General features: G+C 39.5%; 1 protein-coding gene across 1 annotated transcript in view; it reads left to right on the top strand.

Moving 5' to 3' along the window:
* sox5 (SRY-box transcription factor 5) overlaps positions 1–25,562 on the top strand; it is a 249,566-nt gene that overhangs the window by 85,993 nt on the left and 138,011 nt on the right. The window contains exon 3 of the mRNA XM_039601285.1: positions 21,247–21,323. The gene's annotated coding sequence lies outside the window, so the exon portion shown is untranslated. The remainder of the gene's footprint in view (positions 1–21,246; positions 21,324–25,562) is intronic.

Below are 25,562 nucleotides of genomic sequence, written 5' to 3' on the forward strand. Positions count from 1 at the left end.
GTTACTCAAAAAGATTTTCCACTGTAACTTGTATGTAATGGACTCTTGAAGATGGAGCAGTCTTCAGATTAAAGGGTATATGCTGTGAATTGTGGTGGAATTGTTTTTATCGCAGGTTATTCATTCAGCCATGTTCCTTTTTCTTCCCCTTTCCTCTTCAGCCTCAGCCACTGTAGTAGAGATCAATACACTGTCTTCTTTCCTCAATATCTGTCACTCACAATTTCTTCAGACAGACCTTTTACTCTGCATGCATGAACTGCTCAAATAAAGCTCAATACTGGTTTTCTATGACAGCAGTATGCGGCCTTCTGTAGGGTCCTTGAGCAAGACAGACAAGATTATAGCACACTTTTAATCTAAAGATTTAGAAAAGAGCATTTTTGCCTTACCTGGAAAAAAATTGTAAAATTAGACCTGGATTTATTGTTTGTCTATAAAGAGACCAACTTTGTGCCAAAAGAAGCTCAAACTTTACTTGAAAAATCTAACAAAATTTTTTATAACTTTGCTTTGGGTGCTTGAGGGGCTTTTTTTTTTTTTTTTTTCTTAATTCATTTGATGCATAAAGACTGGTTGGTGTGTCAGCTTCTTCATTTATACTGATAAACCACAAGCAGCCCCTTTGTTCTGTGGAAATAGTTCTGACCCTTTGGGGCATGGATGTCACTGGCAGCAGATCCCTTGGGTCCTCTCCACTGGAGGATGGGACCATGATGTGATTGGCTTGGTCAGTGTCTTGGACTCCGATTCCTCACATTACTGCTGGAATGTTTTTTGCAGTGTGGTGTAGCACATTGTTCTGCATTTTATCATGTCTCAGCCATGGAAGCTGGACAAAGCATTCTTTGCACAACACCTATGTGTCTGCCTTTTTGTATGTGGAAGGATCTTGCTGTGGCCCTGAGTCAGATAAGGCTGTCACCATGGAGGATTCTGGGTCACGATTTGGTATCTCGTCGGGGCAAGGGGAGACGGGTGGCAGAGTAGTTACTTCCGCAGACGATGTCCGGACCAGGCCTTTCAGGGCCAGGGACAGCATTTTCTTGACAAAAAAAGCAAATAGTTCTCTTTATTTTGAATAACCAGTAAGTTTTTAAGGTTGCGATGTCTCTTAAGGAGAAGCCCAGGGTGCGGTTTCACATGTACAAACGCCTGTTTTTATCCGTCAGCTGCATTCAGTGGAGAAGAATACTAGGGTCAGAACCAATCAGAGGCAGATTACGGGCAGGTCTGTGCTGAATGTTGGTGCCACACATCTAAATGTTAGAAGCATTTAGCATTTGGTTGCACTATGATGGAATTATGCTTTTATTCTCAGCTGAAAAATATATATGGATGTATGGATGGTATGGTATGGTATGGTTACAGTGGAACCCTGGCTTACGAAGACCCCATTTAACGAAAAATTCAAGTTACGAAGGCACTTAAAAGCAATATTTCTGCCCGTGGTACGACAAAATGCCCTTGTAACGAAATCCGTTTGCGAAAAGCGTTTCGCTGTTCCACGTGAAAGACGTATTGTTGTTGCAGTGCGCTATTTCGTGTGCTTTTCTTTGCAATTAGCCTATTGTTCATTCATAATGGGGCCGGCATAAGGCATAATATGAGCGAGTTTAAAAAAATGTTAAAAAAATATCATTGCACAGTGTACATACGTACGTACATTAATTAACGTAAACGTAAGTTTTAGTTTTAATGTTTAGAATTAAATTCCATAATGTTATGTACATGTACACATACGTATGTATGCAAGCATACATATGCTTTCTTCAGCCTCCACCAAGAACTTCATCTTCAGCCAGCATCGCCTAACTCAAAAGGCGATGGAAAAAGGTGCTTTGACTTATGAAAATTTTGACTTACGAAAGACCCTCTGGAACGAATTTATTTCGTAAGTCGGGGTTCCACTGTATATATAATAAACTGATTTCTACAACTTGATACATCAGTTATCAATTTATATTGAAAATGGTGTTGAGAAAAGACACAGCTGTGCTTGTAAAACACATAAGCTTAAGAACATGTGTGGGTTGGTGTAGGTCCTCCGCCTATTGTGTCACATGACCTTTTGTGTTTGTTTTGTGATGCTGTTGCCTTTCCTAGTGTGCACTGGTACAGAAATGATGTGTTAATCGCCACCAGCAGTGACATGCTCTTTTACACAGTGAAATGTGGAGAGAGAGACACACACATATGTTTACATGGTGGTTCATATATATACGTATGTATGTGAACATTTGTAGAGGGGATATTTCCAGGTTTGATGGTGTTTCTTTTCATCAGTCTACGTAAGATTATTTTTTCATTTTGTCTTCTCCATTAATTTTACCTATGTGAGACCAACGGTTCCCTTTCGGTCTCTCTCCTCTCTCTGTGCTGCTTCTTTCCTCTCTTGGCTCTAATTGACAATGACATCAAATCAATAATTTCACTTTTTTTTGGCCTTTTGTCTGTTTGTGGTTCCTTGCTCAGATGGCATTGGCTGGGAGAGGGAGAACTATGAAAACTGATAGTGTCCCTTGTTACTAGGAGAAAAGGGAAGACGAGTGAGGAAAAACAGGAGGCAAATAAAAAAAGGAAGCGAGGTTGAGAGGAAAGCAAGTAAGGAAGGACCAGTGAAGTGTTCCTGCAAAAGTGTGGCCTCCATGTTGAAACAAACACTTTGTGAACAGGCCTTTACTCACTCATACAAAAGCGCAAAAAGGCTTATATACTTACGTTTTTGTATGTGTATATGCTTGTGCTTCAAGGCTGGCTCATTGTCCTCACTTTCATGTTTCCATGTACTGTTGTGCTGCAGTTTGATCAACTAAAGCTGGTTAGGTGAGCCTTGTCAGAACAGAAGGATGACAAAAAGGCTTTCACCCTTTTCGTTCCACCAAGTGTGTCATTCTGTTCCTTTCAGTTGTTTTTAGATATCGGTTTACACATTGCAATTTGGGCAAGCATCCCAATTTCTCTAGAGTTATAGTTCTCTATATTCTCTATAGTTTGCTGGAAAAATGGGAAATGGCTACAATGGTTTCTCCTTCTTTTTTCCCTGCTTCTACCCTGAGCAACTAGGCGGTATGTGGTGGACACCCAAGTTTGTGAGTGTAATCACTAAGAACGGGGTGACGTAGGATTTTGACATTCTATAAGTGCAGCTACTTAAAGTCTTGGACAAGTTTGAATTTCGATGACCTCGAGGTCAAGGACAGAGGTGAAGTTTTCTCAAAATCTTGTGAGTGTGATAACTCAAGAAGGAAGTCTCCTAGGATTTTCGTATTCATACTATAGGTGCATCTGCAAATAAATATCAGATGAGCTTGAATCCTGGTGAAGTCAAGCTTTCTGAAATCTTATGAAAGTGATAAGTCAAGAATGTGGTGATGTAGGATTTTGAAATTCATGCCATAGGTGCAGCTACTCGGAGGCCGAGGGCCAGAAGCGGGTGCCGCCAGTATTCTTAATATTTATTACATGATATGCTTCATTTAAAATCATCCTACAACAAAACACATGTAAAAAAACCTCGGTGTCTACCTTGATGTTTCTTTTAAACTGAATGAGCAGGTAAGTGAGGTAGTCAAATCCTGCTTCTTTCAGTTAAGACAACTAGCCAAGTTAAAACCATACCTCCCGGCTAACGTCTTCGAGCTTGTCATTTACCTTTCCCTTACCTGCAGATTGGACTACTGCAATTCATTGTATTTTAGTCTCAACCAGGCCTCCATTCATCGTCTTCAGATGGTCCAAAATGCAGCTGCTCACCTGCTAACTGGCACCAAATGGAGAGATCATATATCTCCAGTTTTAGCCTCCCTGCACTGGCTTCCTGTCTCCTACAGGATCCAATTTAAACTTTTACTTTTTGTTTTTAAGTCACTTAACGCCTGAGCCCCTTCTTACCTGTCTGAGCTCCTTTCTGTTTATGCTCCAGGAAAAGTCATGAGGTCTAGCTCAAAATTAATGCTATCCATCCCATGGACTAATCTCAAATCTCGTGGTGATAGAGCCTTCTCTGTGGCAGGTCCCAGACTTTGGAATAGTCTTCCCCTAAATATTAGATCTGCACAAACACTTGATCAATTTAAATCGCTACTAAAGACATATTTTTATGGATTTTAACACACTATGACCCAAGCATTTTGGTCTTATTTAATAGTCTTAGTTATTGTTTTAATTCTTTTATTGTCCAATCATTGTTTTATATTGTTATTATTGTTTTTATATTGTTTCTTTTTAGTGGCATTTTTATATTGTTAAGCACTTTGTGCAGCATCATCTGTCTGGAAATGTGCTAAGTTAATAAATTTGACCTTGAACCTGACAGTTGATTGTTGAAGCTCTCACCTTGAGTCGTTTCAAGCACCGTGTTGCACTTTACATAACTCATTCCAAGCATTGTGTTTGCTCACTAGTATGAACTAAGTAAAAAAATAAGATTTTGTCATATTAAAAGAAGGGAGTCAATTAACAGTTGAATCTCTGTCTCACTCTTTCTCTGGTTATTAAAGTCAACTACTTGAAAAAAAATTAAAAAAGAATGAGTTTTGCTTTTTATTTGATAGATTTTCTGAGTTACCAGAGTACATAGGAGTGAGTGTAAAGTGTCTCAACTGTGACTTTCATACAGAGGCTCAGTTATACATGAATGTGATGTGGGGAAGAGCTCTTTCGAATAATTTAAAAGGCTTTTGTAGTTTTTTAATTGACTTATTCCTGCAAAATATGTTTGACTACTTTCTGAAGATTGAAATAAAACCAAAGAGTTAAAGCGTGATGTTACCATCTGTGCAACATTTATGTATTTTGGCCACCTGAGCCATATGGCATAAACGCCAAAGTTCTGTTATTGGAAAGATTGTTAATATGGTAGCATGGCAGATGGTTTCTTTGTTGCGTTTACTCTAAAGTTGTATTTTGCTTGTGTCACACAAGTTTTCACCCCTTTCACATATTTTTTTAAACAGTACAGTAAAGCCCCAAACTTGTGCAGTGTCTCTACTGTAAAAATGTAATACCAAAAGCAATCGTGACATTGTGTGGTTATTAACTCCCTGACAGCGAATGGGGAAGTTTATTGACAAAAGACACGTAGCAACTACAGTGTCAAACACACTCGCTAGCAAGACAAATGTGCTAATGTGGGCAGGCCCACAAAGACGTATAAAAACTCAGAAAGAACATGTAAAATAGTGTTGACCACAAATAATAGGAAGTCTCTGTGTACGCTAAGCTTCTAAACATCTTAAGGTAAAACCACACATTTTTTTCAATTTGTATATCAGGCATATATTTACTTGCAAAGACAGAAATAGGCAGCAGTATGGCATCAAAAAGGGAAGTAAATGTTTGGGGTCATTCTAGTGGCCCCTATAGATTTTTCTTTCAGCTCTGGTGACTTGAGTTCAATTCCAAACTCATGAAACTCATTTTTATACTGTGTGTGACCTTTTCATTGTAAACACTCTGCTTTTCGTTTCTCTCCTTTTCCTCCTTCTTTCTCAAAGTTGTTTGAATAAAACCGAGTGTGTGGATAATCCATCCTCTGTTCATTCAGTACTCTTAAGTGTTCTTGTTTGCTCTTTTCTGTGTCGCTAATGTAGACTTTTAGTTTTCATGCATCTTACGTCAGTTTGGAAGCCGACACTTCTCGGTCCATATGCGGGGTATTTTTGGAATTAGATTAAGACTATGATCACAAATACTCATCTTGTCCTGTCTTTTTTCTTAATCAACTGCAAGCTATAAGTCATCTTTTTGTTCACATCATCAACGAATTATTTGGTGTAAGCATCTGTTTAGAATAACCTTCTGTTACTTTTAAAGACATATAGTTAGAGCCCTAATTTATGTATTTATTTTAGATGGACATGAAACTAAGTTGAAAAAGTTAGTTAAATGATGAGTGCTGCTTGAAGTACATGTATAACCTAATCATTAAACATCGGTGTCTATAAAAAGGTCTTTGCAGAGTTTCTTGCAAAGAGCCTTCCAGTCAGGAAGCGCGAATAAACAAGATACAGACAGATAAATATCGGGTGATGATCTATGAACTCTGTCATTCACTGGTTTGTGGACGACTGTTTCAGGCATCACCATCTCACTTTATGGAAGCTGGGTGTGAGAAGTAAGGGGTTACATCTATTGGATACCCATACAGTAGTCACTTGTCAGTCACAGTGTAGCTGTCTCTTACAACATACCTTTCTTTAGTTTTTTTTTTCATTCTATATGTCACCATAATTCACAAAATGAATGTCCTCCTCATTAGGTAAATTTTTACTGAAGTAATAGATAAAGTAAAAAAGTATAATTTTCTCATGGACTACTACAAGACTTCTGCTTCCACAACTGGACTTTTTTTCTTATTTGCAATCAGAGGAGTTGCCTTCTGGTTGCTGTTTGAAAGAATGCAGGATTAAATCTGTTCTGCGTTGGCGTCACTTCATACCTAAAAGCTCCATCTCTCTTTTATGTACAAACTAAGACAAATAGTGTTTTGTGCGGGTGGTTGAGAAAATAGTTCATATTATGTCTACTTTTAGCAGGTGATGTAGTATAAACTTCTCAAAAATGTGACACATCCAAAAGATCTCAGGGATACATGTCAGTGCAGCTATCGTCCTACCTGATGGCAAAGTGCTTGATGTCCATACTGCCAGAGAGAAAATCCTGTTGGTAGCTCAGCATCTCCTTCACCAAACTGCCTGTCTCTACTGTAATTATTCCATTTAAACACAAGGAAAAACTCTTTAAGATTATGTCCTAAAGGGATATTGTAAAATGGTTTAAGTAAAGGAATATAATCCATCAGATTTGTAGTGATAGCGCTGTCATATTGGTAAGTCTGTTAACTTACGCAGTCGACATTTTTACCAGCTTTCGTTCCATTTTTCAAACAGGCTAGACGTTATTCATAGAGTAGACTTGGCTTGTCTTACTGAACAAAGCATTTAAAGCACTCACACATTCATGCAGTGCTTTGAATATTGGACTACTGTATAGCACTTTTTATATAATTGCTTTATCTGTAGCGGCTGTGTTACTTTCAGTCTGTATTATCTGTCATGTTTTTCTAATATTGTAGTTTTATCTTCCCTTGTAAAATCAGCTGCCGCCCTTTCATGTGAACGCACAGGGGAAACCGTGGGTTAACTTAGAAAGTTGATAACCAGCTTTGTGTGACTGAAGCTGACTGCTGATGTTAGGGTTAGTGAATTAAGATAACAGAAAGGTGCCCTGGGTATGTTGAACCTGCCTAGTAGTACAGAGATCTAATCAATGTCATTTAAGGAAATAAATGACCATTTACCATTTAAGGAAATAACTATAAATGCTAAAAAGATTTTCATGATACCAATATTAAAAAGGTGATGATGGCGTGAAGCACAGCATTTAGGTGCCCAGGCTGCTGGTGATAATTTTAATTGTCAGTATCAAAAACAAAAATGGACACACAACAAATGCAGCCATCGTCATTAATCCATTAACAGCAGATTGGCAGCATTTTAGCTAACTATTTTAAGTATGTATCCATCAATATTAGCTTTATCGCCATTTATTGTTTTCATTCATTTATTATATTTTTCATTCATCTTTTACATTAAGTAAATTTAGCTATTGCTTTTAGCTTTATCACAATTTATGTGTTGGATTTTTAACCACTTAAGATGTGCACCCTTAAATTTAGACAGCTATTAGCCATTTATCCATTAGCTGTGTTCCCCTACAGATATTTTCATGGTTGATAGTTACAGCTAGCTAACTGGTGGAACCATTAATATGTGAAATATAACTTACTGATCTATGAAAAATAGTTTCTACGCACTCTGTGCCGGTGATGATGTTAATACAGTGTGTGAAAAATCAAATTCTAGACTTTCAAATTAGCAGAGCATCTTTATACTTCCTGTTAGCTGTAAAAATAGCTTTTGTATAGTGTCTTTTAGTTGCTCCTGATTTTCCTGTGGACTGGTTAATTAATGCCTAAGATTATTAACTTAGTGATTGAAAAGACTTGTTAAGTTGTGTTGATTGTCTCTGAGAGAAGGAAGAAGATAAGATCTTTAGGCCTAACGGACATCATTAAGAGGTAGAGTGTTCATTTTTATCTGTTGTCAAGTGAGGTGCAGCTCATTAAAGGAAGCTCATCACATGGAGACCATTCATTGTGTCACACTAGTTCATGGGCTGTTGTTATTCAAAGTGAAATTGCTCATAAAGGTCAGCCTGCTAGTTTGACACTCTCACTCACCTGGATCTGAAAAGAAACAGTGATGAGTTATGATGTGGCTTTACTCAATCTCAAATAGTTTCAGTGTTATTTTCAACAACTACCTACTACTGTTGTATGCTGAAATTTTCCATGTTCCACACACTCCACAGAGATTTTCCACAGATGTTTCTGAATCTAAATGATAGACTTGCTGGTAATTTTGTTGCAATTAACTGTTGTTACAAGGACTGAGATAAGTTGAAGATAATTGGTTAACGAAAAATCTTTTTAGGCCAATCTATCACCAAATTACCCTTAAAAGACAAGATATTGAGTCAAAAGGCTGTTACACAGAGAACGTAAGTGAACATTGTTAGGAAATTTCCAATTTTTTTGGATCGATCTTGCTGTGTAAGGTATATAGTCGTTGAATGCATTGCATTTTTGTTGTCATTACCCCAATGATGAGCTGGTCGTCATGTTTCGCAACGATGTAAGAATGTAAGAATTTGAGTAAATACAGTTCTCCTGAGAAGGCATCCGCAGGGATAGTTTAATCCAAGAACTGACGCTGTATCACGACCGCTTGTTTCAGGACAGGCGTTTGAGCTCTTGTTAGCAGAGCTGGGACCACATCTGAGGAGGCACAGAAATAATTTAAAGAGAGCTGATTGACCCGGAACTTATTTCTGTAGCAGCATCACTATATGAAGAAATGCTTTCTGATATATTCCCACAGTGATGATACTTTCTGAGCTCGAACTCAACACAACAAAACATAACGCCCGTTATAAAAGAAAAAAATCCAACAAGGCAAACACAATAGTCTCTGATTAAGATCTAATGTGATTTCACACTACTTTGCCTGGCACAGAGCAAGATAATTTATTGCCACTGGACTTAGTGAAATATCTGTGCTGACTCGAGGGCACGGTGGTGAAAAAAGGGGGTGGTGAGAGCGGGAGGAGGGGGAACATGGTGGATGTGTTCGCGGGCATCTGTCATGTTGTGATCAGATGTGGTGGTGGTGTTAGATTGTTGGAGCTGAAGGGAGTCCTGTCAAGAACGGTATCAGCACATGTGTTGGGCACTGTGTTTATGCTGTCGCTCTGTCTGGAGAAATTAGTCATGTCCCATTCTGGAGACTGAGAAGCAACAAGACGGGGAGAGAGAAAAAGAGTGTGTGTTTGTGTCTGTGTGTAAGTTCTCTCTCTATATTTAGCATGTCTTTCTCCCTGGACTGAGCAACACTAGATGAAGACATTCAATTGCTCTGCCACTTCATGTGCTGTCGAGGTCGGTGTGTGTGTACGCACACATGCTGTACATGCATATATGTAAGCAACAGCACACATACCTATAGATACAGTCACACTTACACTCAGTGACTTATTCTCACAAACCAGAACACAGCCACTGGGAATTCTCTGCCCAGTGAAATCAATAAAAATGTACACAGTCAGAGACACATGAGAGAAGAGTATAGAGTGTGTGCACGGTACTGGCTGATCCAAGGAAAATGGCTTTTGTTGAGTCCCCTGTGCTATGTAACATTACAGAGTAATTACAGAGTGTGTGCTTTGTTTAGGGGATGTCTAATTATGCTGTTTGGGTTGTGCAGGGCCCTGGGGTGTCACCATGTATGTGTGTGTGCGTGTATCTGTGTATAGTTGGTGAGAAGACACTAATTGTGGAGGCGGTGTTAGTCGTACAGCAACTGTCAGAGAGAGAAAGGTGGAAAGAAACATAGAGACAGAGACAGAATGGAGAAAAACAAGCCTGAGTGATGCACTTTGGCCTTTCTCCTAATCTTTCACCACCTCTCTGCCCATCAGGGTCGCGCCTAATATATAATATAGCATAATCATACAGCTATGGTGTTAATGAAATTCCTTTTTAGACAGTATATGGGTTTTTGTGTTAAAGTAACAGAGCTTTTATGAAACTATGTTTATTTCTTTCAAACCTGAAATTAGTCACTAGAGGTCAATGAATGTGCTGTGACAATAAAAGGCATTAATTCATTCAGAATACAACAAAAAAACTGGGTGGCTGTCCTTGACAGTGCAAGAATGAAACCCTGTTAGAGACCAGAAACAAAACAGTCACTAAAAGTAATAAGCATGTAAGGTAATTTAAATATGCCAGTGATTGCACCTACACCAAACTAACCATGAATACTCCACAGAGGGTGACACCTGCAACTGAACATGAGAAATTTAGCAAATAACACGTCTTTACTTCTAATGTAATTTCTTTTCTTTAAACCGTCCTGCAGAAAATTGAATTGAAACAGGTTTAATGCTAGTTGTGTTGATGGAGAAGCTTTAACATAAAAATAAATCAACATTGCAACTTTGCAAAAAAGTAGCAGATGATAATAACGATGCCTAACAAGTCCATCCATCCATCCATCCATCCATCCATCCATCCATTCGCTTCCGCTTATCCTTATCAGGGTCGCGGGGGGCGCTGGAGCCTATCCCAGCTGTCATAGGGCGAGAGGCGGGGTACACCCTGGACAGGTCACCAGTCTGTTGCCTAACAAGTCTCCCCAGCTAATTTTGGAGAGGAAAATAAGTAAAATGAGCTTTTGATCATAAAATAAGTTTGCTAGTTATTGTGGAAATAGATGGTAAATGTTCCATATTCCATAAGTTCATTGTTGCTGTTGGTGAAAAACTACACAATAGAGGCTGACCATTTTAATTGTTTGAACTGAAAAACTCTCTGTGGCGGGGTGTGGTCTGCACTGCCGCTGCAGGGGAGATGGACGCACCTGCACAGCATCTGCAATCACGCCTCGCCAGCATAAAAAGTCTGTACTGGGTCCTGGTTAGTGTTGTTGTTGGTGATGCCTGCCAGCCATGAGTGTGTTTGTGAACAGCAACCGTGGGTCATTTACACTCTTTTTCACAGCTCTCATCCCAACTTGCACTGTGTTTTCCAGAACTTTGTGTGTTCTTAACCTTAACATCTAGTAATTGCATTAAAGATGTGGAACTTCAGTTAGAATTTTCATGTTACATGAATTGATTTTAAAACATATTTATGTTCATCTCCAACTATTTAAATATTCATCCACTCTGTATTTTGTCGTTTTTAATTTACTATTTGAATATTCTTCTTTTTTAATGTATGTGGAAATATAAAATCTTAGCTTGGGTGTCTGCCATCTCTCCCACTCAAAGCAGTAATTTTCAAACTTCACTTTGTTAACAACAACTTTATCAACTTTTCATTGAGCTTCAGCAACAAATCTGTTGAATTTTTCAGCCAACAGTTGCAGTACCCCGACTACAAGTGTCCTTCCCTGTTCTTTCCATGGCCAAAGCTTCAGACACTGGTTGTTTATTACAACTAAAAAAAAAATGAATAAGCAGGCATTTGTTTGAGAGCTCTAGACAACAGGACATAACGGCATTATGATTTTTGTTTGTGACGTTCCATCTCTGAAATGTTTGTCTGTTTGTTTGTAACTCTGTAGAGGTCTCAGAGCTCTGAATCTGGTGTCCTGACATCCATCAGTCATGCATTGTACCCATCCTGGCTCACAAAGACGGTACAGGAAAGGCCTTATTCTTCCTTGTTTATAGAATTCTAATTACCTGGGTTGATTTAGACTTGGCAAAGAAAAGTAGGGATGTTGTATTTCAAAAGAAACTGTGTCTCTGAATAGCTATTGGCCAGCTCTGAGAAAGGGTCAAGGTGCTGAGATGCGTCCTTGTCCATACAACAATACAATACTCTGATGTCACTGATGCATAATTGCTAAGCACATTTGTTCCAGCAAGTTGTAGTTCAGGATGACATCTTTGGACTCAGTGGTGCATTGTCTGTATAATATTAGACCAGCCTTTATTTCATATAATGCTCTCCAGGGCATTAATTTGCCTGTGGAACATAATGAAGTGCTTTTCGTTATTGTTAACATTATCATTTACAGAATGCCGAATTATAACCACAATCCATTTTAAATGAATGAAAGAATAAATGAAATCGCTGTTGCAATGTTGTTTTCCACATATATTGAGTTGAGGATGGAATAGTGTAAGGCACTGTTGATGTTTGCTGTTGACGTTTTTGAATAGTTCATTGTTTCTTTTAAATAATGATGATGGAACAGTAGCTTAATGTCAACATAAGTTTATAAAGCTATTATAATGGTTTATATTAGACTTTGTAAAGAAATGTTGAAAAGATGACCCCGCAATGATGTCTTCTCTCCTTAACCTTCACCCTTCGATAATGTAATAGTGTTTTGGAGTCGGTGTGTATTGTCTCTGTGTTGTACTGCAGCAGGCTATGCATAACATGATTAAGTGATGAAGATGCACAACTGTGCAAGTGTGTTTGTGTGTGTTCACGGAAGCATGCTGAGAAGGGCAGTATTAAATTGATAAAAGAAGATTGGACTTCAACATTGTGACCCCAGCAGATGCTGCTACTGCTGTTGCTCATACACAAACTATACATAACTGTGTGTTAAGTCTGACTTGATTAACCATTTCTGGGTTTAGATGCTCTCCACGCTCTATAAATTAACTGAGCACAGAGGCACCATTAAGAGTTAAAAACATTCCAAACTCCTTTAACTACAATAAAGGGATCAGTGTCGCTATTCTCACATGTTCCACTCAAGTCTAGCATCCATATATCCATGAAAAATGGGATTTTCAGGCTTGGGTTGATTTAAAAGTTAGCAGTAATCTGTAAGGAGCAAGTTGGCATTCAGAGATGATATACTATATTCTTGTTGAAATATTTGTAAAAAGAAAAAGTACTACCTAAATACAGAGAAACTGAAGACCATCCAGGCCTTTGAGGGTTACTGAAGTCAGGCTTGGACTACCCGCACTAGCTAGGCTAGTCCACATGAAAAGCATTGTATGTTTTGTAAGTTTTATGGTTGGGGTTATTCTCCAGGAAGGTACAAGGACTGTTATATGGCTAGAAGAAGAGTTGGAAAAAACAAAACAAAGAAACTGGTGTGTCATATGGTGAGTTTGGAAGGTGTAGCATACACCAGGAGTTTTTAAAGGTATGATACAAAATAAATAGTGCTAATAAAAATACTAAGGGCTAGAATGACTTGAAAAGCTGTTTTGGGTGTGGTTTTCTGAGAGTTTTTCTTGTAACCACAAATAGGATGTGAGTCAGTTTGAAGCTGCAGTGCTCAAAGAAATGGAAAATGACAGAAACTCACCATGTTCCTTTTAATTCACTTTTATCTATATAGCCCCAAATCACAACAACAGTTACCTTAAAACATTTTATATTTTAAGGTAAAGACTACAAGAATACACAGAAAACCCCAACAGTCAGATGACCCCCTTCCCAAGTGTGACAGTGAGAAGGAAAAACTCCCTTTTAACAAGAAGAAACCTGCAGAGGAGAGGCAGCCATCTGCTACGACCGGTTGGAGGTCTCCTTTGAAAATTGTTTTCCCAATGTCATATTTAATGGAAGCTTCCTCTGCCCCAACTGCAACCAAACTCTTTTGGTTCACCAAAAAAATCACATATTATTTTTTTTTAACCAGAAAATATCGTCAGGCTTGGTTTCTCATTCTCTCCTTCAGTGTTGTCCTGTGTTCACCCTGATGGCATGCTGGCGGACACAATAGTGATGTGAGGTTACAGGCCGGACCCTGGCGGTCTGTCTCCATTGTATCCTGTCTATAATTCAATCAGATCACTCACATTTCACCCAGTCAGATGCTTCGAGTCACCCATCTATGGAAGTCACTGTCTGTGTTTGTGCATTAACTCATTTTCATTTCGAGACTCCTCATGCCTCTGTTACTGTCTTCTGTGAGGCTCTGTATGCACTAATCTTTGTGTGTGTGTGTGGTTGAGGTTTATTAACTGTGTGTGACAGTGTCTTTGTAGATTGCATGCAGATGATTCCAGTTAATCAGTGTTTTGCATGTACACTGAACAGCCATTGTATTCATTACCTATACCGTCTAATGTAAACCAATACAGTAGCAGTCAGTAGGCTCCTATCTGTGAGTGTTAATCTTTGCATTAAAAGGATTCTCTTTCTTAAGCTTACTTTAAATGTCTCGGTGATACATAGTCAGCTAACGGTCCTATGATCTTCCCACTCTGTTTACTAAAGCCCGTCTTTAAAGCTGTGCTTGTGTTTCTCTATCTTCTTTGTCCATTTCCTTCTTTTTAAACAGTCTTATCTTTCTCAACAGTCAGGCTCAATTCTAAGACTCTCCTGACCACATGCTAACTTTTGCACCAACAGCTCAGCTCAGCACACCTGTTCAAAACAAACCACGCATGTATTTCCTAACATAGGTTCACTTTTCTTTTAATATATTTTGTTTGTTTTAACAATCCCAATTCAGCCGAATTGAGAAAAATTCTTTATTTCACTATTGTGCTTTGGTGTGTGGTCTTGATCAGGCTTATTTATGCTACAGTCATACTAGGAAAAACAGTCATATTAGGGACAATGTGCAACCACTTGCTGTCAGCTATAGTCTTCAAAGCAAGTTTAGTGCATCAAGACGTTAATAAAATGCAGTCAATGTGGTCAAGCTGGCAATTTCATATAATTTGTTTGTGATAACCTGACGGTCAACTGTGATAAATCAGTGAAAATTGTAAATCTGTTGCCATGTACTGACACATTAACTACTTGCATTCAGAGTCGAACCAGAGCCTCATAGATTTGAAACAGAAATTCCGAAATTCCTCCATAAATAGTAACATAGTTGTTGCAGGACAGAAGCTTAAATGCAAAATGAAAAAGGTGCTTACAAACCTGGTTTATATAGGAATGTAGCTGGAATACAACCAGGTAAGTCAAGTCCCCTTTTGCCAAGAGACTCATCACAGACTGGCTCACACTGATTGGCAATCTGTGTCATGAGTGTGAGAACGTTATTGTTCTTCTAAAACAATAAAAAACCAAATTGTTATTATGATCATGTAACTTTGGAGTTAAAAACCTTTAAAACTTTGTTCAAGGGGACTGCAGGTGAATAATACATGACTTTATAGTTTATAGATCTTAATTTAATCAATACTAGTTAAGGGTAAAGGTAAGGCAAATATAGGGGTAATGGCATTAGAAATAAATTATCAGTAAGCAAGAAAAAAAAGATTTGTATTGTTTGACCAAAAAAAAAATCCATCCTTTATTGCAGCTGAATACAATGTGAATGAACAGCAACACTGGACTACAAAAGCAGCACTGTGTTAGCAACAGTATCAGAAGTTGCAGAACATGATGTGGTGTTTGATCACAAGAAGCCTTTGGCACTGTGAGATGCTGTGCGCAGAGATGAAAACTGAGAGCATTGATTTCATTGTAGAAGAGCAAGGACTGTGTGTTATTTGCCATGTGTGTGTGTGAACTGTCTGGAACATAAAACTATAGAGGCCCATTCAGACCTTCCTTTCTCTCCTTCCATCAGGAGATAGCAGGGACATTGAACTGCAGCAACAAAAGCAGATTTCCATCAGAGAGTTTCTCAGAGAGAAAGGCATTGTGTTGAAAGGGGCTTAATGGAGGCTCAGCTTAAAGCTTTATTCACACAAACTGTACTCTTGGGTTGGCAGAAACACATATGTGTACACAAACACACACTCGCACACAATCACTTTTCCCATATACCAAACACTCCTTGTTCTCCTCCACTAAAATTGGTGCTCTCATTTTATAATGTTTATAAATGGTAGAGGAGAGTTTGTGACCAGGTAGTTGCTCTGGAGCAAGGTACTTCAAACTCTTTGTGCTGATCTCAGGCTAAAATCATATGTATGATCGGGCTTGCTTTAAAAAAAAGAAAAGAAAAAAAAGCCATTTTCTGACACGCAGTTGGTACCTGAGTAACAGAGTCTCTCACCTCTGATCGACTAACCTGAATCACCTCTTCAATGCCGAGCACAACTAGAAAGTAATAAACCACGAAAAAATGTTTTATTTTCAAGGAGCCATCCTTTGTTGTGCACACATATTATATGTCAATATATTTTTCTAATACTGTATGTTTTGTATTAAAGAAGAAGACTAGAAAAATCTGCATATTCTAACAAATCATCAAACAAAAAGGGTTTATATTTATTTTAAAACAGACTCATGCTTTTGTCTTTTGTGTGTCCACTGTAGCTACGTTTTCACTAAGTTGGGGCACTTATAATTGTTTGTGTGTGTTAAGATCACCAGTCAAGATAGTTTGTGTAAGAAATCTGATTACTTTATGAATCGTACATGTCTAATGTATTATATTGTACCTGCTTATAGCTTTAGCACTGCTTCATGTGGATCACATGAGACCGCAATAGCGAGATGGGACCTTCTCCCAATTTGCTGTCTTCTAAATAAAATTCTTTTGCAACCCTGGCTTGCAACCCGAGCTGTGGGTAGTGACCGAAAGAACGAGATCGTGGATACAAGCGGCAGAAATGAGCTTCCTCGGAAGGGTGGCTGGCCTCTCCCTTAGAGATAGGGTGAGAAGTTCGGCCATCCGGGAGGGGCTCAGAGTAGAGCCGCTGCTCCTCCACATCGAAAGGAGCCAGTTGAGGTGGTTCGGGTATCTGACAAGGATGCCTCCTGGGCGCCTCCTGGGTGAGGTGTTCCGGGCATGTCCCACCGGGAGGAGGCCCCGGGGCAGACCCAGGACACGCTGGAAAGATTATATCTCTCGGCTGGCCTGGGAACGCCTTGGTGTTCCCCCGGATAAGCTGGAGGAGGTGGCTGGGGAGAGGGAGGTCTGGGCTTCTCTGCTTAGGCTGCTGCCCCCGCGACCCAGCCTCGGATAAAGCGGATGAAGATGGATGGATGGATGAATGGATGCAACCCTGGCAAACAATTATATAAAGATGAAGTAAATAAAGTATTAATAGTTTTAACAAAGTGGAAATGAACAACAGTGAAAATAGACACTGTTTTGGGTGACCATCATCTTACCTGTTGAAACTTTAAATATAGTATAAGTTTAAACTTTAAGACAGCAATTTGCAATATTAATTAACCATATTAATTTTTTTATAACCATTCAGATAATTGTCACTGATGATTTACAATCCAGTTTTATTAGGTAAACATTATTATAATTTTTTCACAGTGAATAGCTTTCACCCTTCCCATAAATTTTGAGATTTACAAGTTCAGTATGTTTTGTTCTTCCCCATAGAGTAACTACATTTGTAATCAAATTGTGGATATGGGGCATTCCTGATTCGTCTAGTTTTTCCCATCATACTGGTTACTGAAACACATGTTACACCCAGAATAACTGGTGTATGCTCTCTAAGATTTATTAGTCTTACCAAATTTTAGACAGTTATTGAGTCATGACCCTCTGGCATAAAAATCTAATTTGGCAATATCCATGCAGCCAATTTTCTGATACAAATTTGTTGCATTTGTGGTATGACTCCAAACTCCAGATTTTCTATTTTGGTGACTCCAGTTTTATATGTAAGAACTTTAACGCGTTATTTTAGAAATACTTGCGCAGTTTGTGAATTCCTTCACAACTTAAGCTCAGCAAGAGTTGTAGTTAATCCAGTTTCAAAATGATTTATCCATAAATTTTTAGTGAGATGTTTTGTTCCCCTTCAGGAAAAAAATAAATAAATTAGATGCTGTTAGATCAGAGAAACAATTGGGCAATTATGAAGTTAAACTGAGAAGTTAAACTAATGAAAGAATTTAACTTTGGGCCAAGCTGCTTTAGATATGACTAGAAACTCTAAACTTGATTATTACTTTTCCAACTACCTGCCTCAAGTTTGGAGGTAGTACAGTAGTATTGCCACTTAGCTCTTTGGGGAACACTTTTCACAAGGTTTAGGAGTTCATGGGAATTTTGAAATGTTGGCACATGAGGTGGTTATCCTCAAACTGTTTCCACAAGGTGAGAAATTGTCCAAAATGTCTTGGTATGCTGAAGCATTAAGAATTCCTTTGACTGGAACTAAGGAGCCGAGCGCAACTCCTGAAAAACAACCGCACACCATAATCCCCCTCTACCAAACTTTACACTTGGCAAAGCCAGACAAATACCGTTCTCCCGGCAACTTCCAAACTCAGACTCATCCAACGGATTGCATGACGGAGCAGTCTGCTTCGTCACTCCAGGGAACACATTTCCACTGGTCTACAGTCCAGTGTTGATGGGCTTTACACCACTGCATCTGACACTCTGCAGTGAGCTTGGTGATGTAAAGCTTGGATGCAGCTGCTCGGCCATGGAAATCCATTCCATGAAGCTCTCTGTGCACCGTTCTTGAGGTAATCTGAGGCCATGTGAAGTTTGCAGGTCTGTATCGATCGGCTGCAGAGAGCTGGTGACCTCTGCACACCATTTGCCTCAGCATCCACAAACCCCCGCTCTGTGATTTTCTGTAGTCTACCACTTCGAGGCTGAGTTGCTGTAATTCCCAATCACTTCCACTTTGTTTTAATGCCACTAACAGTTGACTGTCGAATATTTAGTAGGGAGGAAATTTAATGGCTGGACTTGTTGCACAGGTGGTATGCTGTCATGGTACCACGCTGGAATGGACTGAGCTCCTGAGAGCGACTTCTTCTTTCTTAAATGTTTTTAGAAGAAGTCCTAGGAAGCTGAGACGTCCCAGTTTTACACTGGAACATGAACTCAACTTACATTTGAGGATCTTTGCAAATTTGCCTCAGAACCCCACGTGGACATGCGATGTGATCTGTGCGTGTCAGGCGATTGGTGAATGTGCATTTAAGGTTTTGTAAATGAGCAAGAGGGGTGTTACATGTATTTTTAAACATTTGTATGCACCGAAAGAGAAAATGATCCATTTCGGGAAGCTGAACTTAATAAGCTGTGCATAAATAATCACCATTTATTCAGGTTTGGATGTACGCATTTGTAAAATAGTTTACATGTGATCACAATTCTTCATATTTGTGTCTGGATTGGAGCACGCATTTGTGAGTCCTCAAAAGTTGCATGACTACATTTGTAAATCTTAGTTTATGCTTGTGAATCATATTGTACGCATTCGTAACACTTTTGAGGCAAATTTCTCTCCATAGAAATGGGGCCAAATGCATGCTGATCGACTGTTGTTTTGTTTGGTGCTTCTTGCGTACTATTTTTGCTGTAACCTTCCCCTCGAAAAGTACCTCACACATTCACACACAGAAGCAGTTACACAGTGTGTAAAGTACTTTGAGTGGCCAGCATGACTAGAAAAGTGCTATATAAATGCAGTCCATTTACCATGTACACTGAGATGTCGGCGCACGCAGCTTTTAGAAGAACATTTGTTCTATCTTCAAATTTGGGATCCACAAACAATGTACAAGACAAACAGTTGTCTGTCTCTCAGAAAGCTTTTCTGTCTTTTTCGTCAGTCATTTTCACAATGAACTGAACAGTTCTGCCCTGTAGATCGTGTACATTGGAAAGCCTGCCTGCTTTTCCTCTCTTTCTCAGATCGGAGTTGTCCTCCTTTATATTATACGCAAAGTGTGGATGAGCGAGCAGTCCTCTCAGGGATTAACTGCTGACGGACTCCAAAAGTTGAAGGCAGACTTTCTTATTACGAGACATGTAAAAATCTTCTCAACACATGCGTTCATGCACAAGTACACACAGTCCTAAGGTTTTTCCAGTGTTGTCCCAAAAATCATATCGCTCAATATTCCCCCAGAAAAGACTACACAACGGCTGCTCCCAAATCTGATTGGTGTTATTTGTAAGTCAGCCTAAATCTCAGAGAAGCTACACACACAAATGGAACAGGGCTTACTAATCCATTTGTAAGGCAATAGGCAGGCAAACAGGCAGGGGAGAGCTTGCCAAGTGTTGTAATCACAACTAAAGATGATGAGCCCACTCCCTTCCGCTACAGTACTGTGTGTGTTTGTATCTATGCGTACATTTGTGTGTTTTGTGTGCATTTGCATGTTTGTCCTACATCGCCTCCTTTTAGAAAACTGTGACAAGAGAGGGAGAAAATGAATCGGTATCAAGTGGATAATCTACAAAAGTACACTAGGAGCTTTTCCACCTTATGCAAGTCCCCCGCTCATTCATTTGCAGCTACCACGCAATCTCTCTTAGAACAACAACAAGCCGGCAATATGAGTTTTGAAAAGGCGGTAATTGTAAGCAGGTTGGGGAATAAATTAGAATGATGACAAAATACAGAGATAAATCCAGCTTAAGAGAGATGTACGCCACTGTTTATTTGATTTCAGCTTTTCTCTCTATCCTGCTCTTTCTCCCTCCCTCATTCCTGATCTTTTTTAGTGGGGTGGAAAAATGGATTTTTGTCAGCGATTTGGCCCTGAAATAGCTTATTGTCTAAGGCAGCCACTGTGCGGGTACAACGTCAACATCACATGTGTGTGTGAACGCGCTCGCCTGTTTCCATGGGGAGTAATGGCCGTGGAAGTGTGTATTGGCTCTGCTGGCACAATACGCCACTGTGCTCATTGGTTTAGACTGGTGTGTGTGTTTACAGTATGTGTGTATGTAGTTCTATAGACTCTCTTGTTGATATTTATAGATGTAAGAATTCTGGTATGAAGGGGCGAGGGTAAGAAGAATGTAGGGAGCAAAGGGGGGAGGGTCAGGCAGAGGAAAGGGAGTAGGAAGGAAAGAAGGAAAGGTTCTTTAAGATGGAATTATTGACTGTCGCCTTCAGCTTTTTTGGTTCTCCTCCTTCCTCTAACTTTCTGTGTCTTTATTCTGTAAACCATCAGTTTTACTTCTCACATTATGAGTCAGAGCAATTTGTCACATAGAAGCCCTGTGTGCTGGAAAGTTTGACGACCACTGGAGTCAGTATGGCTGCAGTTTACTTCACCGTACATGTGCCTTCAATGGGAGAAATGTCAAAAAGCCGAAAAAGTCAAATAGTCAAACTTTTTTTTTAGGCACTTTTGAAAATATTTATTTGTGACTTTGCCACTGATATATCTCCCTTTCTCAGTTTCACCCTCTTTGATTTTTGTTTAAAAAATAAACATTTTATGTACCACAGGATAGTCATACAGTTACTTATTGTTTTCTTCTTTGTGTCCAGGTTTGAAGGGGCTAAGTGGACAGAGCAGCTGATTACTTCTGGATATTTTTTCCTTCATATTGCTCATCAAGTAACTGGTAAGGGCCTTTTTTTCCTGTTAAGAGTGGTGCACTTTTTAACTCAGATATTCCAGATATAGTCTATTGTTTTAGTCTACATAGGCATACAGATGGGAAGAAAATTGTGAACCTTCTATTATTTTCCAGATTTCTGCATAAACATGACCTGAAACTTTAATAAATTTCTAAAGTGAGGTTTAAAAACTAAATACAATAAAAATATTAGACAAAATAGTTTTGTTTTGGTTTTTTTTGCCTGTCCCGTTTGGTTCTTTTGCCATCAGAATTATTGTCTAAAGGCAAAGAAAGATGCCCAACGGATTTACTTTACCAAATGGACCATCCCAGCCTTGCCGTATTGGTCTATTTGATTCACCTTTTATTGTTTATTTTATTTTATTTTCACTTGCTAAATACGTGACAGACTTGACTGGGGAAAAGAAAAGGGAGAAAGAAAGAGGGAAAGAAAAACAGCGGTGAAGAGGAACTGTGATAAAGGGCAAAAACCAAAAACCAACAAAACAGACAGACAAAAAATACATATATCAATCACCTGGATCACCTGTTAGACAAAATAGTTTTAAGGAAAACGATCCATTGCATATCAGTGAAGAGAAAAAGCATTTGAAATTTTGCTTTTAGTGTCGAAGTTGTTCAGCAGTGACTGCAGCTAAATGTTTAAGGTGTCTGGTGAACCGTCCTGTGGGTGAGCACTGAAGAGTTTTAGACCATTGCCGTACTCAGAACAGCTTCAGGTCTGAGGTTTGTGTGGGTTTCCTCATATTCGGTGCTCACTTCAGGCTCTTTCCAGTTATTTCTGTCATTGTTTCCTATCATCATACCTTTTCCTATCATTTAGATCACTGACAGATGTCCTGGCGATTTTAGAATTGAATAGTTTGATTGTCTCATCGGTGATGACAAGCCATATTTGCTCAGATGCAGCAAAAAAGGTTAAAGCCACGATACCAATACCACCATGTTTCTTGATTGGGATCCATTTTTAATAGTGTGATGCATTTTTTTTCTTATCTCCACATATATATACATATATATATATATATATATATATGTATATATATACATATATATATATGTATATAACCCTTCTCACATAAATGAAAATGTCTATTTTAATCTCATCTATCCAAGAAACACTGTTCAAACAGTCTTCTGACTCATGCATGTGCAAATGGGAAGCGCTCTCTGCAGAGAACAGTGTTTTCTCCTCGCAGCCCTGCCGTACACACCATTGTTCTTCAGTATCCTCCACATGATAGACTGAAACTGAAACATGACAAAAACCAGTGCATGAGAGCTTTCTAACAGATCATCTAGTGATATACATCAGGGTTTGTTTTAAGGTGGGCCTAGCTTGTGATTGGCAAGTTCTAGTTTATTACAGCATGAAGATTCTTTGATGCGAAGTTAACCAGAAGCCAAGTCTTCACAAAATAAAAAGAACCGCACCAATGGGGAAATCAAACCAGTGTTGGATTTAAACGGACTAAACATAGCAGGTGTGAAAACACCCTGAGACTCATATGCCTCTCTCTCTGGAACTTTCACTACTCGTCTCAAAACTTTAAGAAATAAATTCGGCAGTTTGAATTCCTATAAATATAAGGACATGTCACAGTGGATAGAAGTGTATGGTGCGCAGGGCCCGGAGTCAGAAGAAGACAGTGAAAGCAAAACCAGATACAAGACAAATGACCATAAAATAGCGTGGTAGTGTTTTCATGCTCTTTCTGTGTTTGCATGCGTTTACGTGTGAGTGGAAGTCCAGACAGTGTGTGTGTGTCAAGGCAGTGTCACGATCACAGATTGCAGACCCATCGCTGCTTTGCTGAGGAGACTTAGCTGGCACTGGTTACACTGACCATGCTCAGTGTGTGTGCGTGTGTGTGCACGTGCGTTCCACTGTGTACTTGTATGGATGTATGAACATTTGTCGCGGCCTTGTCAAATCAGCCATGACTCTGCCTACTGCGTGTGTGCCAACCAGGGGTGACCTTTTTCTCTGTGTGTGCGCTTGGGAATGTGTGTGTATATGCGTGCCGTGCTGCAGGCAGGGAAAGTCCCTGTCTTCGCTGTGCTGGGGAGTTGGAGGGGACACCTCGTTCATCTGTGCTTGGGTGAGTTTGTGTCATTATGGGAGTTTCCCGTCAGATTGAGAAGGGTTGATGTTCTACATCAGTTTGATCACACTTTTCTAACGTCTGACTTCACGCTTTTAGTATTCGACTTCTGCATTTTGTGAGCACCAAACAGTGTGTGAATTATCATCAGGAAATAACTCAAAGGCTCAGAAGGGAGCTGTGACACCTGCATTTGCTTGTTTCCCTTGCATTTTGTCTCTTTTGGCCTGGCATACATGTGTGACGACAAGTTGAAGTCTTCTAATGAACTGGATAATGAGCCAGATGGAGATATAATCTTGGCAAATGATACCTAAAGTACTACATTGCTGTCATTGATCTACTGTATGATGTAGGGATGCTGAAACATTGCTGTACATACAGGGATTTCTAAGGTATAGTCGTCTATCTTACACTTGTGTGATCATCAGCCTGCTGGGAGTATCGGGACATTTGGCCTGGGGGTTGTTTTGGCCTGCCGTGAACAGTAAGAAGGAATGAGTCTAAGTATCAGGACAACACTCTGAGTCGCGCAGCAGCAATGTTCACAAGTTTGTGGGCTAAAAATGCACATGAATCCGTGCATGTAGGCCTCTCCCTGAAGGCACGCAATGTCTACCTCCTGCTCTACAGATAACAGGAACAAACGTCTTTGTGAAATGGAAAGGAAGGGCGGAGGAAAGAGGAAAGGACTTAAAAAAAAGGTGTGAGTAACAGTGGCATCTAATAATGCAACTTTGAAGCCCAAATAAAATACAACTTAACTTCCATCCCTTACCTATCACCAAATACCTTTTTTAAACTTTTTTTAGTCCTAAATTTTTGTACTTTTAACATTGTGATGTCTCAAGCTGAGCTTTTTTTTGAAGCTGCTGTGGGGTTAGTTCAAGACAACATTATATCGTCAGCACAGTAAAGTCAGAGCATACCCTGCTGTAGGGTTCTTTCTGACTCTAAATACAAAATGAACACCCTTAAATAAGAACTTAAATCAGGAAAGTGTTTACTGAGGTCATAGGTCATGCCAGAAGTAGGGTCAGTATAGTATATGTATGCAGTGTTTTATTCAGTAACTGAGAATGGTGCTCAATATGTTTTATTTAAAGACAGTGTATTTTTAATTGATGTTATTGCATCTCAGTCCATCAGCACTGAAGCGAGCCTTGCTCTATTTTCCTTAACATATATTAAACAGATACGATCCTCCATGAAAAGTCCCTTAGAGCATCTCCCTGCAGTAAATCTGCTTTTCTCCATACGTGCTTGTTAATTAGCTCTGTTCCATATCTTGCTGTGTGTTTCTTATGCCAAACAGATCCCGTGTCCTCCCTCTCTCTCTCCCAGCACTGTCCAGAGCTGTACGAGAGCTAATTGGCAGCTCGCTTGCCTGCCGCGACGGTGATCATGCAAATGTATTGGTGCTTACCAATAGCCGGGCCCATCAAAACATTACGACGGCCATTACCCAGAGCTGGGGCTGGCCTAACGAACATATGCTCCCCCGCCCGACAACCTCCCCCCAATTCCTAAACTCTTATTTATGTGTTTAATTTAATGTGCGAGGGAAGAATTTCCGAAATTAAATTTGGTTTTCGTTGTTGCCTCAAGAGAGTGGCAGCGTTATAATAACATGGTAATTTTTTACACGTCTTTATGAGAAATGAGAAAATTAATTCTTTCTGACAAGCTGTAATTATTGGGCTTGGAACAGTTGCAGCTGAACAGTTTGGGCTGTGGTAGCCTGGCAGTGAGCTGAAAGAGGGAGAGAGAGAGAGAGAGGGAAAAGGGGGGTGGAGGAGAGAGAGAATGGAAACACAGTGAGACCGAAAGGGAGAGAAAGAGTTTAGTAGTGAAGCCAGAATTGTATACAGTCACAAAGGAGAGAGAGAGAGGGAGAGAAAATGGGAGGAGAATGACGATAATGATCCGCAAGGGCAAAGGAGAGGCCAGTAAGGTGGTGGAAGACCCGGGGTGTGAGGGGACAAAGTTGAAAGAAATGAAGAAATAGAAAAAAACAGGCCAAGCTGAAAGATGTGAGGTGAAGATAAAAGGGGCAGAGTTGGTTCAGTTAGGATAAATACGAGTAGGCACAGGAGGTGAGGGTTGGGTGAAAAAT

Source organism: Oreochromis aureus, linkage group 17, assembly GCF_013358895.1.
Source record: "Oreochromis aureus strain Israel breed Guangdong linkage group 17, ZZ_aureus, whole genome shotgun sequence".
Lineage (NCBI taxonomy): Eukaryota > Metazoa > Chordata > Actinopteri > Cichliformes > Cichlidae > Oreochromis > Oreochromis aureus.